The sequence below is a fragment of the Protopterus annectens genome, chromosome 3.part0 (assembly GCF_019279795.1).
Source record: "Protopterus annectens isolate FY-2018-M chromosome 3.part0, PAN1.0, whole genome shotgun sequence".
Classification (NCBI taxonomy): domain Eukaryota; kingdom Metazoa; phylum Chordata; order Ceratodontiformes; family Protopteridae; genus Protopterus; species Protopterus annectens.
Genome location: NC_056731.1, coordinates 1447334904 through 1447352950, shown reverse-complemented (window position 1 = coordinate 1447352950; position 18047 = coordinate 1447334904).

Genomic DNA, 18047 nt, shown 5'->3' with positions numbered 1-18047 from the left:
ATGCCAAAGTGGGACCTGCTCTGCAGAAATGTCAGACGTACCAGGGCAGAACATACCTACAGCCATGCATAGTACAGCAATATACATATTTGCACAAATCAAAGCATAGTCTAGCAGCTATAAAGTTGCTTATGCTACTACATATAACATATCGACGTGTCAGGTATACAAGACCTGTAACAAGCAACCACTACAAACACGTAGAATATGAGAATGTCCCCTAATCAGGACAGTTGCAATGGCTAGAGTATCGTCACATGACATATGCCTAATGAGGGACTGTCCCATGCAAAGTGGGAAAGGTGTCATTCCTACAGTCTCCCGTCATGCAATCTGAAAGGTGGGAAACGTACAGTAGGTATGCAGTAGCATGACTCGCCAGACAGCTGCGTTAACAAAATCATATTCACATGTCAACATTGCAGAGTATCGGTTCCCATGTATCAGGCAGATGAGAGCAGATCTTATGAGGAACACGCATATAATATGAGTACGTCACTGGACAGGCCGCCGAGTTCGTACAGCCAAACGCCTGCCGTCGCCAAATGGTTAGACATACCCAATACTGTAGTCATGTAGTCCGATGTAATACGCATCACAAGGGATCGCACACACCCAGCGTGAGTGACAAATGTAAGCAGAAATGTTGGTGAGCGAGCGGCTGTAAGCGTGTTTGTCTACCAGTATGCCAGTAGTGCACTATCAAAGAAATGTGGAGTCTAAACGGGTAAATGGTGCTGTAACCAGAGATCAGCAGTGCTTAACACTGTGCAAACCCACGCACAACTGCTCCCACCTGCTGGAATGTGCCTTACCCAGTCCGTATCCACAGGCGTTGGTCTGTACGCAAACAAAGAACCACCCTAGTCACGTGTTGGTAGCAGTACCCTGTGCACAGCACATAGCTCATGTGAATTAACAATAGACCATATAGTCATTTACCATATGCACGCTCTTCCTATTGAGACGCTAAAGACACTCCATCGGCTTCAAAATGCAAATTCCAATATACTGACAATCCACTGCTACCAGATATGTTGACAAACCAGTCCAGATGTAAAACCAAAACGTTTTATTTCAGAACGACAAAGAGTGATCGCTTACGCCAATAGGCTTCTTCAGACTTATAAAATAGCACTCATATGCCACAGTTTAAATACATATTCCTTTGCAATGATTGGTTAAACACCATTTCAAGTTGATTAATTATTCATTTAACTTTTAGAATGAATGTAACTTAACCAAATATATAAATAAAAATAAAAACTGCTGTCATTAAAACCACATATAAATATGTACCTAGGTTAAGTTATATATATAAAAAACATCTCACTACTTTAATAAAAATATTCATACTAATATATAAACATTTATTAAAACATATATAGATATAGTAAAAACAAAACAGAACAACAAAAGTTCACATACATAACCTTAACCTAAAATTAATTATTTAGGTCTGAAGATCCTTCTGTTTTTCAAAATTGGTTTAATTTGAACTTTATCGTTCAAACCTGGTGGTTCATCAGCTTTCAGCCTGATTATCCATCTCACTTCGCATTCAAGGGTCAAATTAATAACATCGCCCCCTCTGAAGTTGTTATGTACACACTGAAGTACATTAAATTTGAATGTATGTTGTGGTCCTAACGCTTGGTGATGTTTGGCTAAGGCATTCACTTCTGAGCCTGTCCTTATATGATAGTTATGTTCTCTGATGTGGTCTTTCAGGGCCCTATTGGTCTTACCTACATAAAATGATGGACATGTAACACATCTTGCCAGGTAGACCACATTTTTACTATTACAATCAGTTCCAGTATTGAAGTAAAACTTATAGTTTGTAACTGGATGAATAAATATAGTTTCTTTATTAATGAAACCACAATGATTACATGCACCGCATGGCAGTGTATTCCTATCTTTATTGACCACCACTTGTTTAAAGTTCACCTTTTTAGGTTTACATAACAGCCTTTTCAAATTAGGTTTATTTTTAAAGGCAAAACAGGGCTTAGGTCCTACCATTTTACCAATTTCCCTATCGGATGATAAAATATCCCAATGTTTACTATATAATTCTTTGACAGTTTTAGTATCCCTAGTATAGGTCATGACCGGTCTTACTATCTCTTTGGATAGTTGTGGGGGTATTTCAAAGCCTTCATACCATTCTGAAAAATAAGGTTTAGCTATTGATGTACGTAGCCCATTAACCTCAGAAATCACCATCTCAATTATTTCTGCATCATACCCTCTTTCAATAAACCTCATTCTCAGCTGTTCTACCTCAATCTCATATCTATGATCCAAGGGGTTGTACCTAGAAGCTCTTAAAAACTGACTCTTCATGATGTTATAAAAAACATGGTGTGGGTGCATGCTATTCCTTTGGAGCAGCGTGTTCCTATAACATAATTTTCTATGGATGGACGTATTCAGTGCTCCATTCTCTAGCCTAGATACTTCTACGTCTAAATATGAAATCCTGGTATCTGAATAATGTTTTTTATATATTAGTATGAATATTTTTATTAAAGTAGTGAGATGTTTTTTATATATATATATAACTTAACCTAGGTACATATTTATATGTGGTTTTAATGACAGCAGTTTTTATTTTTATTTATATATTTGGTTAAGTTACATTCATTCTAAAAGTTAAATGAATAATTAATCAACTTGAAATGGTGTTTAACCAATCATTGCAAAGGAATATGTATTTAAACTGTGGCATATGAGTGCTATTTTATAAGTCTGAAGAAGCCTATTGGCGAAAGCGCTCACTCTTTGTCGTTCTGAAATAAAACGTTTTGGTTTTACATCTGGACTGGTTTGTCAACATATCTGGTAGCAGTGGATTGCCAGTATATTGGAATTTGCATTTTGAAGCCGATGGAGTGTCTTTAGCGTCTCAATAGGAAGAGCGTGCATATGGTGAATGACTATATTTTTTATTTTTGCATTGACACACTGTTCCTAGGCTCCGTTTGTGTGCTGTGCCTCTTTTTGTTGTATTACTATATAGAATTCTTAGTGCAGCACCAAGGGAGAATGGCTAATATTGACGACTCCAACGTTGAACTCGCATACAGTAAAACTGTCAAAGAATTATATAGTAAACATTGGGATATTTTATCATCCGATAGGGAAATTGGTAAAATGGTAGGACCTAAGCCCTGTTTTGCTTTTAAAAATAAACCTAATTTGAAAAGGCTGTTATGTAAACCTAAAAAGGTGAACTTTAAACAAGTGGTGGTCAATAAAGATAGGAATACACTGCCATGCGGTGCATGTAATCATTGTGGTTTCATTAATAAAGAAACTATATTTATTCATCCAGTTACAAACTATAAGTTTTACTTCAATACTGGAACTGATTGTAATAGTAAAAATGTGGTCTACCTGGCAAGATGTGTTACATGTCCATCATTTTATGTAGGTAAGACCAATAGGGCCCTGAAAGACCGCATCAGAGAACATAACTATCATATAAGGACAGGCTCAGAAGTGAATGCCTTAGCCAAACATCACCAAGCGTTAGGACCACAACATATATTCAAATTTAATGTACTTCAGTGTGTACATACCAACTTCAGAGGGGGCGATGTTATTAATTTGACCCTTGAATGCGAAGTGAGATGGATAATCAGGCTGAAAGCTGATGAACCACCAGGTTTGAATGATAAAGTTCAAATTAAACCAATTTTGAAAAACAGAAGGATCTTCAGACCTAAATAATTAATTTTAGGTTAAGGTTATGTATGTGAACTTTTGTTGTTCTGTTTTGTTTTTACTATATCTATATATGTTTTAATAAATGTTTATATATTAGTATGAATATTTTTATTAAAGTAGTGAGATGTTTTTTATATATATAACTTAACCTAGGTACATATTTATATGTGGTTTTAATGACAGCAGTTTTTATTTTTATTTATATATTTGGTTAAGTTACATTCATTCTAAAAGTTAAATGAATAATTAATCAACTTGAAATGGTGTTTAACCAATCATTGCAAAGGAATATGTATTTAAACTGTGGCATATGAGTGCTATTTTATAAGTCTGAAGAAGCCTATTGGCGAAAGCGCTCACTCTTTGTCGTTCTGAAATAAAACGTTTTGGTTTTACATCTGGACTGGTTTGTCAACATATCTGGTAGCAGTGGATTGTCAGTATATTGGAATTTGCATTTTGAAGCCGATGGAGTGTCTTTAGCGTCTCAATAGGAAGAGCGTGCATATGGTGAATGACTATATTTTTTATTTTTGCATTGACACGCTGTTCCTAGGCTCCGTTTGTGTGCTGTGCCTCTTTTTGTTGTATAACAATAGACCATGGCATATGTATGGACAATAGACCACACACACACCATGCAGCGCAGTCATCCAACAGTATAGCAATGTACTGGCAGATATGTCCGGACCACTGGTGTATGCATGCCTGGCCGTCCTGTGTGTCAGTGTGTGAGCATGCCCAGAATGTTATGTACGTTGTCGACCGACATTACCATCATACCGTCATGTGTGTGAGCATGCCAGGTATGGACAACTGTATTGCATGTGTCACATGTCCAGATAGTCAATACTGTGTTGCCGACCCCTCTGTTCTACACAGACAGGTGTCATGCTGTGTCTGCAGGGTAGCTAATGGTCATGTGGCATTGACAGTTGCTACATGTCTGCATAACGTGGGGGGACATCCAACTGCATCCACAGTCCTACACAGCACCGTGGGTGGCGCACATGAATCTCACATGTGTAGGTTGGACGGGGGGCACAGCTGACAGTTGTACACATCTGCCACTACTGTACTGGTATGCCAGGTACTCCATGTCAGTGTGTGGACCTACCTAAATTGGTAGGGATACCAGTGTATGTCAGATCCCAGCGTGAAATACCAGCACAGTGGTATTGGACGTAGTAGCTTTCACAACCTACATCAAACCGCCAGGCCTGCTGTAGTCTGTGTGTGTCTTTGGGGGTTGGGGTCATTCATTGGGCATATCCATAAGCCATTGTATATCATTTGTCTGTAGTGGTCCACACCTGTCCAGCTGCATGGAACGTGTGTGGGCTGTATGGACACACATGATGTTCATCACATAATCTGCAGTGGGTTAGGACACCCTGTGTACTACTGGCTACAATTGTGACCCCCCATATGTGCTACAGATGCCATGGTGCCACTATGGACATGTACTGTCTGCTGCCCTAACAGTCGGCCACCAAAGTCTCTTGTATGCTCACATACATACCATAGCAATGGGTAAATACACATTCTAATACAACTGCCAATTTTTAGGTCGATAGACGTACCCTGGGGGTGTTCTGGACCTGAGGACAGTGCTGGAGGGCTGCCTATGTTGGATGCACACAGTGCACCTCCTATACATGGCCGAGTACAGGTAGTGTCATGTTTGGCATCCATTGTACTGTGTGCAGGTCAGAGAGGGAACATTCGTGGGTACCTACTGTGTCAGTGCATATGCCTTGTGTTGCCTCTTTGCCAAGGGCAGGTCATACTGTGCAAGGCCTTTCGCCGACTGGGCCCTGATCAGGTAGTTCCTTTGCCAAGTCACACTGTGCCTGTACAGGCCTTGGCAGTGGTGTTGGGCCATATGGCCCTGCCCCATGCTGTTCCTGCAGCAACCGTTACTGCAGGATCAGAATGTGTAGCATAGCAAATACCATAACAAATTGTGTGCATGTAGCTAGTGAATACTGCAGGGCACCACCGGATGTGTCCAGATACCAGAGCCGTGAACTGAGCATCCCAAACACATGCTCAATTACATGTCCTGCCTGTGCATCCACCTCAGTATGGTGTGAGTGTTCAGGTGTGTGTGCATTGCTGCTGGGTGTCATCAACCACGACACCAGTGGTTACCCAGCATCCCCCACTAGGACACTGTAGGGGATGTCCATATTGGCAAAGGTGTGGTACAGCTGTGTTAGAAGCCATGTATTGGAATCATCATAGCTTCCAGGGCAGACAGCACACACATTCAATGTAATGCCCTGGCCATCGCATATGGCCTAGCTGTTGGAGGGTATGCCCCTGTAGTGACTGTAGGCCCTACCCCGCTCACCGGGTGGTGCTGTGATGTGTATGTGTGTGCAGGCTATAGCACCCAGTACCCCAAGGTAGTCATCCATGTGGTTGAAGAGATGCATATTGCTGGTCTACTAATCACGTGTGTTGAGGACATGTACGTGCTCACTAGCATGTGTTGACATGGCGTCTGTGAACTGGCGCAGTACTCTGGATGCAGATGCCTGTGAGATCCCCATGACATCCTCAGTTGTGCTGTGTGAGGTACCTGTGGCTAATATACCCAGGCCAACACATACCGAGGTATCCACTGTGATGGATTTCCGTCGGCCTGTTTGATGTGTCAGGTGTGGAAGGCACAGGTCAACAAGCCACTGTAGGAGGTCTCTGTCCACCCCCACAGTGCTCCACCATCCCCAGCTCATGTAGCCCCTGGTAAGTCACCCTGGGTCTATAAAGTCTTATGTCTCCCCAGTAAGGGATGTTCGGCAGCATACACATCTTCACTGCCCTCAGCCTCCTGCACATGATGGTCTATGTTGCCTGCTGCAGCCCTACTCATTTGGTTGGATTGTGTCGGGAAATGTTCCCGCAGGTATACACCGGTGGTGTAGAGTGCGGATGAAACCTGTGTGTATGATGCTTGCTCACATTACTGTACTGTTCAGGTGCGGGCTGGCCATGTCATCTGCTGACTGTGCTGATCATCACCTGTTTGTGCAGCCTGTACACCCTGACAACCCCACCACTGCTGTTGCCCCTCCCAATGTCACCAGGCAAGTATAGGCACACCCCTAGCTTAGGCATGCTAAAGCAGGGGCACTCCCGAGGCACAGTTCTGCAATGTACGTACAGTATGCCTGACCCCCCCCTCCCATGCTGTCAACTATATCTGAGCCCTGCACCCTGCTAACTACACACATACACTTCAAGTATCTGCATCACACCATGAGGATAAATGGGATACACTATTGTCAACCTCATCTGCATAGTATAGTCTTCTAATGAATAGTTATATGACCCATACTGAACCTCCAAATTAATAGCCACTGCTTAGTGTCGCTCAGATCCATACACAACTGGTAACAGGTGCCTTACTATCACCATATTCAATGTCCCATGGTCTTCCCAGCAACAAAATACCCGGTGTCTACACGACTACAACCCGGAATCCTGCACACAACAGACGATGTGCATTACTGCTATGCCATGGCAGATATACATACATCCCAGGTTATCATGTACAGATCATCCGGCACATACATTCAATAGTGCTGATGTCCCCAGACATATATGTTTATATCTATGTCTATCTCTCCATATCCACATATATCATATATATTATTTGTATACATATATACATAGATATACATACACACATATACATGTACACACATATGTAGATATTGCATTTATATCACAACAGCGGTCCACATGACAGCAAAGCATTAGACAGGCATGAAAAGGAAACTACATGTGCCACCTGCATCATGTAGTGTTGTTACTATCAAGGCATGTGTGTTCTGTTGCATCACACGGGTCAGACTGTATTACGGGTAAGTGTAGGGCTGCTGACATTTACTCACCAGACCTGTTGGCGAATGTATGTGTTGACAACCCAGTGTCTTGGCAGAATATGTGGGTTGTGGACACTATATAGGTCAGCAACAAAACACACTGAACACATCCTGCAGCTAGCCACCCACAGATATCACATAGGGTATAATTGCCAAACACACACACCTGCCATGCTGTGGAATCGAGCACCTACCTGTTTAGTTTACCACACTACAGCATTACGCAGTAACAGAACACACTACCGAGTTTCAGCATCACTGCACTCCCAGAGGCATACTTCTAGGTGGATGATATCATCTGCAAAGGCAAAGACGTCAATAGGGAATGTATGGAGAGGGAGCTGTCTAAAAGCATTACTCTGTCCCCAGGCAGCTGGAAACACACACACTTGGCAGGGCTGGGAGTCGAACATACACCTAACTACCTTATCACACTACAGCATTACACAGTTACAGAACACGCTACCGAGATTACTGGAACACAGCACTCCCAGAGGCATACTTCTAGGTGGATGACATCATCAGCAAAGGCAAAGATGCCGATAGGGAATGTATGGAGAGGGAGCTGTCCGAAAGCATTACTTTGTCCCCAGGCAGCTGGAAACACACACACGGCAGGGCCAGGAGTCGAACATACACCTAACTATCTTCTCACACTACAGCATTATGCAGTTACAGAATGTGCTACAGAGATTACTGGAACACAGCACTCCCAGAGGCATACTTCTAGGTGGATGACATCATCAGCAAAGGCAAAGATGCCGATAGGGAATGTATGGAGAGGGTGCCATCTAAAAGCATTACTCTGTCTCCAGGCAGCTGGAAATACACACACACACACACACACACACACACACACACACACACACACACACACACACACACACACACTTGGCAGGGCCGGGAGTCGACCATGCATCTAGCTACCTTATCACACTACAGCATTACTCCGTTACAGAACATGCTACCGAGATTACTGGAACAAAGCACTCCCAGAGGCATACTTCTAGGTGGATGACATCATCAGCAAAGGCAAAGACGCCAATAGGGAATGTATGGAGAGAAAGCCATCTAAAAGCATTACTCTGTCCCCAAGCAGCTGGAAACACACACACACGGCAGGGCCAGGAGTCAAACATACACCTAACTACCTTATCACACTACAGCATTACAGAACGCGCTACCAAGATTACTGGAACACAGTACTCCCAGAGGCATACTTCTAAGTGGATGACATCATCAACAAAGGCAAAGATGCTGATAGAGAATGTATGGAGAGGGAGCAGTCTAAAAGCCAGTCTAAAAGCATATTACTGTCCCAAGGTAGATGTAGACAAACACACAGCAGTGGTGTGAGCGGGACAACTGCCTATCTACGGAGCACTATTACAACACTACATGGATACGAGGCGCGCCACAGACAGTACACCCTTCAAGACAGTCCCAGTGTGTTCAATGTAGGAATCCATCCTGACGTGGGGTATGGAATCTGTTGCCTGGATGACCACTATCGCTATACAGGATTTCAATGGTCATGCCCATACACAGAGGCACATAACCGACACAAGGTGTCACTGGGCATGCTCACACACTTAGCAGCACACGTCCATTTGGAATGTACTGTGTGCCCATCTGCACAACGGTGTACTAGGCATGCTCACACACTTAGTAGTAGCGAAGGGCTGTCTTGTATGCACACGGATTCTAAACACGGAAGGGCACAGTTTGGAATGTACTGTGTGTCCATCTACACAACAGCATACTGGGCATGCTCACACACTTAGTAGTAGTGAAGGGCTGTCTTGTATGTACACGGATTCTAAACACGGAAGGACACAGTGTGTTGATAGTGAACATTGTTAGCACAAACGCTGCACTACACACATCTGACACCAGTCGTCAGTGCTAGCTGTGTAGCGTTCGTGATCACAGCTGACAATCCTGATCCAACAATGGGGAATATGGACATCTCTGCTGTGAGGAACATCTGGCATATGGCACAGTTGTGCACAATAGCACTACCACCGTATACCTCAGATACAGACATATGAGCCTTAAGACCGTGCCGTACTGCTCCAGGTGTTACTGTCCCCTCGTACATGAAAGCCACTCACATGTAATGACCAGTACACACTCAAGAGCCATCACAGATGTCTCAGGTGCAGATCACAGTAGTACATGCCGCAGTCTACTATGTAGCCCTCGGACATCACCATGTCCTTGGACCAGCAACACACATCCATACTTTACCACACCACCATGTTACTCATGACCAGTGGACTGTACATGGGTCTACAGCAACTGTGCAGACTACACATGTACTGACAGGGTTCCATCATGTGGAATGCAATGAAATGATGCCACAGTTCATAACCAGGTTGGCTCTACACATAACAGGGGCCCTAGGTCTTACACAGCTTTAACAGATGACTGTCACTGTACACCAGAAAACACTCATGTTTGGATATGACATACATGTAATCGCAGTGGATATGTACATGGCACACACACACACACAATGCATATGTACATAGCAAAGCTTTTGCTGTCCTTTGTGCAGACAGGTGGCTACAGCTATCACACACATGCACATGGAAGGTAGGTCCATGGCTGTTGAATAATAACAGTACATAAGGTAGCAATGTTGACTGAGGTAACATTCCCTCTGTAACAGTTACCCATGACAACCAACATATCATACAACAGTCCATGTGTCATGTATGTCATCACACATGTCCACCAATTGCAATGCATACAAACATGGCTACATGACAGGAATGTAGGAGCAACACACATGTACATGTAGTGGTGTGCATGCAGCTACCATGCATGTGCAGTAGCTGATGTATGTCGTTCATCTGTGTCTAACTACAACATGCAGTTGCAATGCAGCCCCATCATTGACACCTGTATATGGTGAAATACTGACAGTACGGTAGGATGTACATCAGGTATGGATGGATGTGTGTACATAAAGTGGTGGTCCACCTTTGCAGATGGATGTTTGCTGAGGACAGCTCACAGGTGTGTCACATGCCGTCCTACCATTACATGTGCAAACAGTATGCTATGTTACTGTTACCTGAAGGTGAAGACATACAACCTACACAGCGGTCAGGGTGTTACTGACTGTACATCACTTGACACCTGTAACACTTACGTCCTCCCATGTGCATATAGCAGCACAATTGCCAAAGGTAGCATTGGTACACATAATGCGGCCAATACAGCTGCATGTCTGTCAGACGTATCATCATATAGCAGGTGTATGATTCACAGTACTGCCATGTGTGTTTGCTTGTGTGACCATATATGCCACATATGGTGGGGAATACATCCCAATTGTTACACACCCCTGTACACTGTTGTAGAGATCTGTACATACTGCAGCGTAGAAAGCAAGACGTAAGCAGGGGTGGTGTGTGTATCACACACATGACAGCTATCTGTATGTGAATGACATTTGTGGACTCCACAGTGTGTGTGTGTGTGTGTGTGTGTGTGTGTGTGTGTGTGTGTGTGTGCGTGTGTGCGTGTGTGTGTGTGTGTGTGTGTGTGTGTGTGTGTGTGTGTGTGTGTGTGTGTGTGTGTGTGTGTATGTATGGCTGTCTGGTGCATGGAGTGAGGGTGTATGCTACCTTACAGAACAGACAGAATCCCTAACCCCTCATGGTGATGCAGTCTACTACCCTGTTGATGCCATCGGTCTCAGCCTTACTGGCTACCTGTACATGTTCATTCTGTGTGTCATGTCATGTGGGTGCACAGTACTGTGAAGGTGATTACCACATAGGCAGGGGTCCTCACCTCAACACTATCAAGTGTGCGTTATAGTGTTGTTGACCCCGTGAGTGTGGTCATGTTACTGTGTGTTTCTGTGTATGTCTGTGCGTGTTCTCATCCTGTAATGTGACAGTGTATTACTGCTACACAGTGAGGCCTCATGCTATCAACTGGCCTCTAATGTTGACATCAGCCAGACCACTGTGTAAACCCCCCACACCATGTCACCATACCTGTGATGTGACCTGGTATGGATGTCACGTCTCTAGCCACTGTAGCCTATTGAACAGCTCACATGCTTCCGGAGCAGTAGATGTGTGGACATCTGTGGAATGGTAGCATTTCTAACAGTGAAGTTGAGGCTACGTATAACATGCTGATATTGCCATACATGTCGGTGAGTACTCCACATTTACACATGGGAAACAGCTAACACTGATACTTATTGGCACAAGCAAGTAGACCTTAAGGAGGGAAGCAGGGCATCATTACCAACATGCTGTTACTGTTGTTACCAAGACACAGACTGTGAACATACAACAATGCACTCTAGCTGAAAACACTGTAACGTAATGGCACATGCAATTAGACCTTAAGGAGGGAAGCAGGGCATCATTACCAACATGCTGTAACTGTTGTCACCAAGACACATAGTGTGAACATATAACAATGCATTCTAAACCTGTACTAAATGGTATGTCTGGTGCGTGTCAACAGTACACAACAAATATAATATACACTACTCACTATTCTGTTCACCCTGTGCATCAGACCATATGAGCATATCCCTGCACTGATGGTGTGGATGACAGGGATGTGGCACAGGCATCATCATATGCACAGTGTGATAATGTTTGCCAGGGGCATAGGCCGCACCAGTGGATGACATCATGTGTGTGGGTTAGGGCCGGTGATCTGATTGTTCATGTGTGGTAGTTATGCATGTGGGTGTTGCGGTGCCTTACAGATGTTTCTGCTATGTGCGTGTCTGTGTGCACACAGTTCTGCCATGTGTCCAGCCTACACAGGGGTATTATTGACAGCTCGAGATTGTACTGACCAGGATGTACAGCTCACTGTGTCCGCCACGGCCATGTGACCTGTGCCTGCCAGGAGTTGCACGGGCACTACCAGGCAGAGGTACAGATTGGCTACTGTCCGATGACACATGTCCACTTGAACCGTGTCCCCACTGGGAATGTCGAGGGCCACATCCACGTGGCCTGCTGTGTCCTGGTGTGGACAGCGCAGCACCAGCTGCACTGCTACTGCTACCGGCACTGTGGGAGTGGGCATGTGAGGTGGCTTGTTCACGTTGACCTGCACCAGGTGGTGTAGCTGGCCTATGTCCATGTTGCCTATGCCTCACTCCTACCAGATGTTCCAGCACAGACAGCTCACGCTCACGGATTGCCATGCCATGGACAAGGATTCCAACCATGTCACCCAATCGCCTGTCCAGAACATCAACGATCTGCTGTTGAGCATTTGCCAATGCCTGGATGTTGTTGTTTAAAGAACAGATAGCAGCCCTCTGAAGCCTCTGCCCTTCTGTGTTCTGCCGTTTAGCATGTGCCAGTGCCACCATTACAGTCTGGAACACGCGTCTGGTGACACCAGCTGCTGCGCTCTGTCCTGCAGGTGCATGTCTGCCAGAGGTCATCCTACGAGCAGCACTAGCCACATGCCTGTGTGGCACATCTGCAGTCATTACACTGACACCATGGTGTGGAGACACACCTTCTGTAGCCACCACATGTTCCTGTTCCGAGCAAACACACACTGACTGTCCTTCCTCTATGGCCACTGGTGATGGGGTATGTGTTGGCATGAGTACTGTGTGCGGGGAAGAGGGGGACATAGCAGGGATGGCAACCATTGGCACAGATTCAGCCCCTGACAACCCTGCCTGTATCTCATGCATATGTTCATCACTGCTAGTATCTGTGGGGACACTAACATCAGATGGACCGCAGGAGGGTAACGCACCTACATCACCTGTGAATGCAAAGAAAGACTCGACATTACATACAGACACAGACACACACACACACACACACACACACACACACACACACACACACACACACACACACACACAGACACACACTCACCATGCATGTGATTTGACAGACGGCATGCAGCATGCATGTGATACAGCAGACGGCATGCAGCTCAGACATTAATAGTGGTAGTTAGCATACCTCCCTGGGTTGCACACAAGAGCAAGCAGGTGTCATATCAGAAGCCATGCAGTTCACACAATCATGGTAGTAAGCATGCATCCCTGTGATACACCATGTGGACCAGCACAGGTTAACAGTACACATGGCTGATGTGACCTTGACATTGACATGTAGTATGACATGTAATCTGCAGACGTGTGCACTGACATGCATACATGTCTGACACAATGGTGTCCTGACACATGTACAGCAGTGTAATGGGTATCACATTGCAGTGTTGTCTGTATGCCCTACAGATAGGAAGCACTTTTAGCAGATGTGCATGAGCATTGATGGGTAGTATGAGGCATCTACATTGCTATACAGTGTGAAGTACAGACACTGTGCCATTGCATAGCATCATGAGGCACCTATAATGCTATACAGTGTGTAATACACACACAGTGCATAGCCATGACTGCGTGCAAACACATGACATAATTACTGTGGATTGTGACCCACATCGCTGAGGTGTATACACACTAAACCATGCCGTGTCATGTGACAGGTCACTGGAAGACCTACGGATGACACCCCTGCAAAACTACTAACATGTCTTAGCTGCCTGGCAACCGTGTCCACACATGGCAGACATGTCAATACACCATGTCCCACATGACAGTTATGTACCACACACACGAGGTGCATGGCTGACAGTGATGTCCAACAGCAGCAAGGGAAATGTACAGTATCTATGGCCTGATGTGGTGTCTATGTCTTTGGAAGCTGCACAGGTGACTACTGTCATGCTATGACACAGTCATGATGTTCAACACATCTTATATGGTCGAATTAAGTGACACCTCCACAAGCCGTGCACAGGCTTTTAGGATGTCCAGTGTTCCACATCAACTATATAACCAATCAACAAAGGCTATAGTTGGACCATGTGTGGACAATGTGCAACAGGATGTATACACATCACATCTACTGTGTGGCTACATGTCTCTGGCCATCCTCCATGGCCATGTGTGAACATGTGTTGGCCAAATGTTTGTGATGGCCATCTCACATGTCTGTGTTGTCCCATATGACATACACCCATAGATGTCAGATACGTCACTGTCCACAGGGTTATGCAGACAAAGGGTTGTAGGTTTGGTATATGCGGTATGTATTATGGGATAGTGAGACAATATTGCAGCCGGAACACTACATGTCTGGGACTTGAAAAAATGGCACATCACAATGTGTGCACCCATTGCAGGGGCATATTACACAATGGTGACTCCTGTGGGCTGCCTACATCCCAGTTCACTGTGTGGTACTGTTTGCGTACCAAACATGTGTTGTTCCAATGTATAGTACATATACCTACATTGTACAACACCTCCACCGTAGTATGCACAGCTGTCCACGCATCTAGCAATGACAGATACTGTGGTTTCATGTCGGTGTTTCATTTCATCTGAATATATTGCACATGGGTAGCCAGTGTGCTTGATGACAGATGCGACCTCTATATCGTGACTGGACAATACATTATGTGTACATGTGTTAACTGACCACATGGCAAATAGATATATGCATTAACATGCCTGATACTGATAACTGTCTCACCTGCAATGGACTGATGTCTGTGCGGCACGCCAGAGGTATCTTTATAGGGGTGACACAGTGGTTTGAACATTATCCATGACTGTATGACAGCTACAGGGTGCACTGTGCATGTTAACACATTTGCCTGTACAATAGCATATAGTATGCACATGTGTGCATACACAGGGTACCTAACTATAGTATGCGGCATGTGTGTAAACATACCTTGCATATGATGTTTCATTACATATTGTACAGTGACACATGCAACTAAATAGGATATGATAGTCATATGTGCATTAGTGACTTACCAGGCAACTCCAGGCTCAGTGGTTGGGAGACACCCACCTCCATGATGGCAGCTACCATTTGTGGATGCTGTTCTGAGGGTGTCCCCAGGCTGGCCAGTAGCTCCTCGGTGCATGTTAGTGGGGGCTGGGTTGGTGGCCCACCACCTGTTCCACCTTGTTCTCTGACGATTGCATTGGCACGCTGTTTTGCATGTCATATCAGGTCCGTGCAGCATCTGCGCACCTGCTGGTAGGTGCGGTTATGGCCACCCACATCATTAACCCTCCTGCGTAGTTCCTGCCACAGGTCGTCACGCTGCTGGGTATGCTGTGGCACATGGCTGAACAACACCTCATAGTTATCATGGAGGTACGGGATGAGGGCATCATCCTCCTGGCGGCTATATGCTGGCAGGTGTGAATGAGGCATTATCTGGAAGGCATAATAATGGAGACAGGTCACAGTATCACAGAGATGTACAGAGATACAGCTGCACATACATTTGTATTAAATCTAGTACATATGAACAGTTATCTTTGCAAATCATCATGACACTGACACAACTGACATGTTTGTGTCACACACATGTAACACCCGTTGTGCATTGGATATCATCACCATATATGTGTGTCACCTCATTACATTGCTCATACTTGATGTGAATGCTGTCTTGATGTGTGCATGTCTGTTTGCCTGTACTGGTGTTCTTACCTATCAGCACATGCCTGGATGTGTCCACAGTAATGCTGTTGACCTTGATGCTGTGTATATGTCACATATCAACACATACACTGCCTTAACGGACATGAGCAGTGACAATGCACACGGAAACCATTGCATGCATGTGTTTTGCCATATACATCTACACGGCACTGTACAGCAGTTTAACATCCTGCCACGTATCGCCTGTGTTGCACATGTGATACCCATGGGACAATGGCTAGCCAGACGTTATTCACAGGGATGGTTATCAACCATGGAATGTACGGGCAAGGTTTAATAGCTGTATCCAACAGCCATTTTGCCACCGCCAGGTGCATCAGTGCCACATTACTGATCCAGACAGTTAATGATACATCTACCATTTGGTCATCGCACCATGTTTGACAGTGATGACATGTGCAGCTTTGATGGACAGGGTTGCATGGTATGGCAGGGGTATGTAACATGTATGGCACATGGATCTGTCCAGCATGTGGTGATCATTGTAGTAGGACGGTGGCTGTCCATGACGTATGTCTTTCATGATCAGGATAAAAATCCTCATTGCGTGTAGTATGTCCAACATCACAGTGTAGCGTACATGTCTTTGCATATGCAAGGTAGCCAGCATGCTGCATAGTGGAGGTGAGGATTGTGAAGGCTGTACTATCCAATCGCATGGCCAATACTCCTGAAAAGGTGATGGCGTGATCTGATATTGGTCACCCAGTGCTGAGTATGCCAACTGCACAATGATCTCAATGCTCATGGATGGCACCCTGTCGCTGACATGGGTGCCTCGTATGATGACTATCTTAATAGGCCTGGAGACATCACCAGCTTAGGGAGGTGAACTGCACAGCACCATCCCTTACAATACGCAGTGTCCATAATGTTGACCGCTGCCTGGGTGGTAGTTAATGGGTACAGGATTATTCACCCTGGCGGTGACAATGCTATTATCGGCTGTCAGATTTGTGCACATATGTCACGCACCTCACCCACAAAGCCCATTCTGCATGTGTTGTCCAACACTGAGACAGCTTATGCTCCTAGGTCATGGCCATTCAAATCCTTACATACAGATGCCTCCATTTTGTCATGGTGTGGTATGTGGGCTACAATGAGGGGGAGTACAAAACATTAACCCTGTTTTACTGTAGCTGCCACTGGTGTGATATGCACATGTCACTTAGACACCTTTTGTAGTGTTGCTTCTTTCAACAGGCCACTGGTAGACCACTTCTGTGACATACGACAGTACATCTAGTATACTCAGTGTAGCTGGAACACAGTATGGGTGATGTCCTATGACCTGTCACAGGTATGCTATGCAGTGTGAAATCATCCGTACTGTCATCTACATCTCTACTGCTAACATCTACGTGGATAAAGGTTCATAGACCTGCAGACCATACTCAGCAGGGTAATAGTGCAGTGCCTCCAATTATGACTGGCGTCTCCTCTTGTGGGTTGCAGTGGGTTTATATTATCCATCACCCTATCTGTATTGCCTATTCATGCTCAGGACTTGTTCCAAGAACATGTAAGCACTTCATGAGTACTTATTACTATAAGCACACATTCCAAATCATTTCTTACAGGTACACTGTCTGTCCTCCACATTTCCAGCTTGCTTACAGTACAACAGCTGTTGTACACATAACTCACATATCTTGTGAGACATGGTTGAATATACAGGCATGTCAAGTGTCACTTACCAGTGTTATTGCCTGTCTATATGATGAATATGGCAAACATGAGGCTTCAATAGGAGCAATTTAACTCTCTCATGTACACAGTCAGTGCTCACCTCCCAACATACGCCTTGAAACTACAGCCTGGCTGGAGATGCACATATGTAGCCATGCTC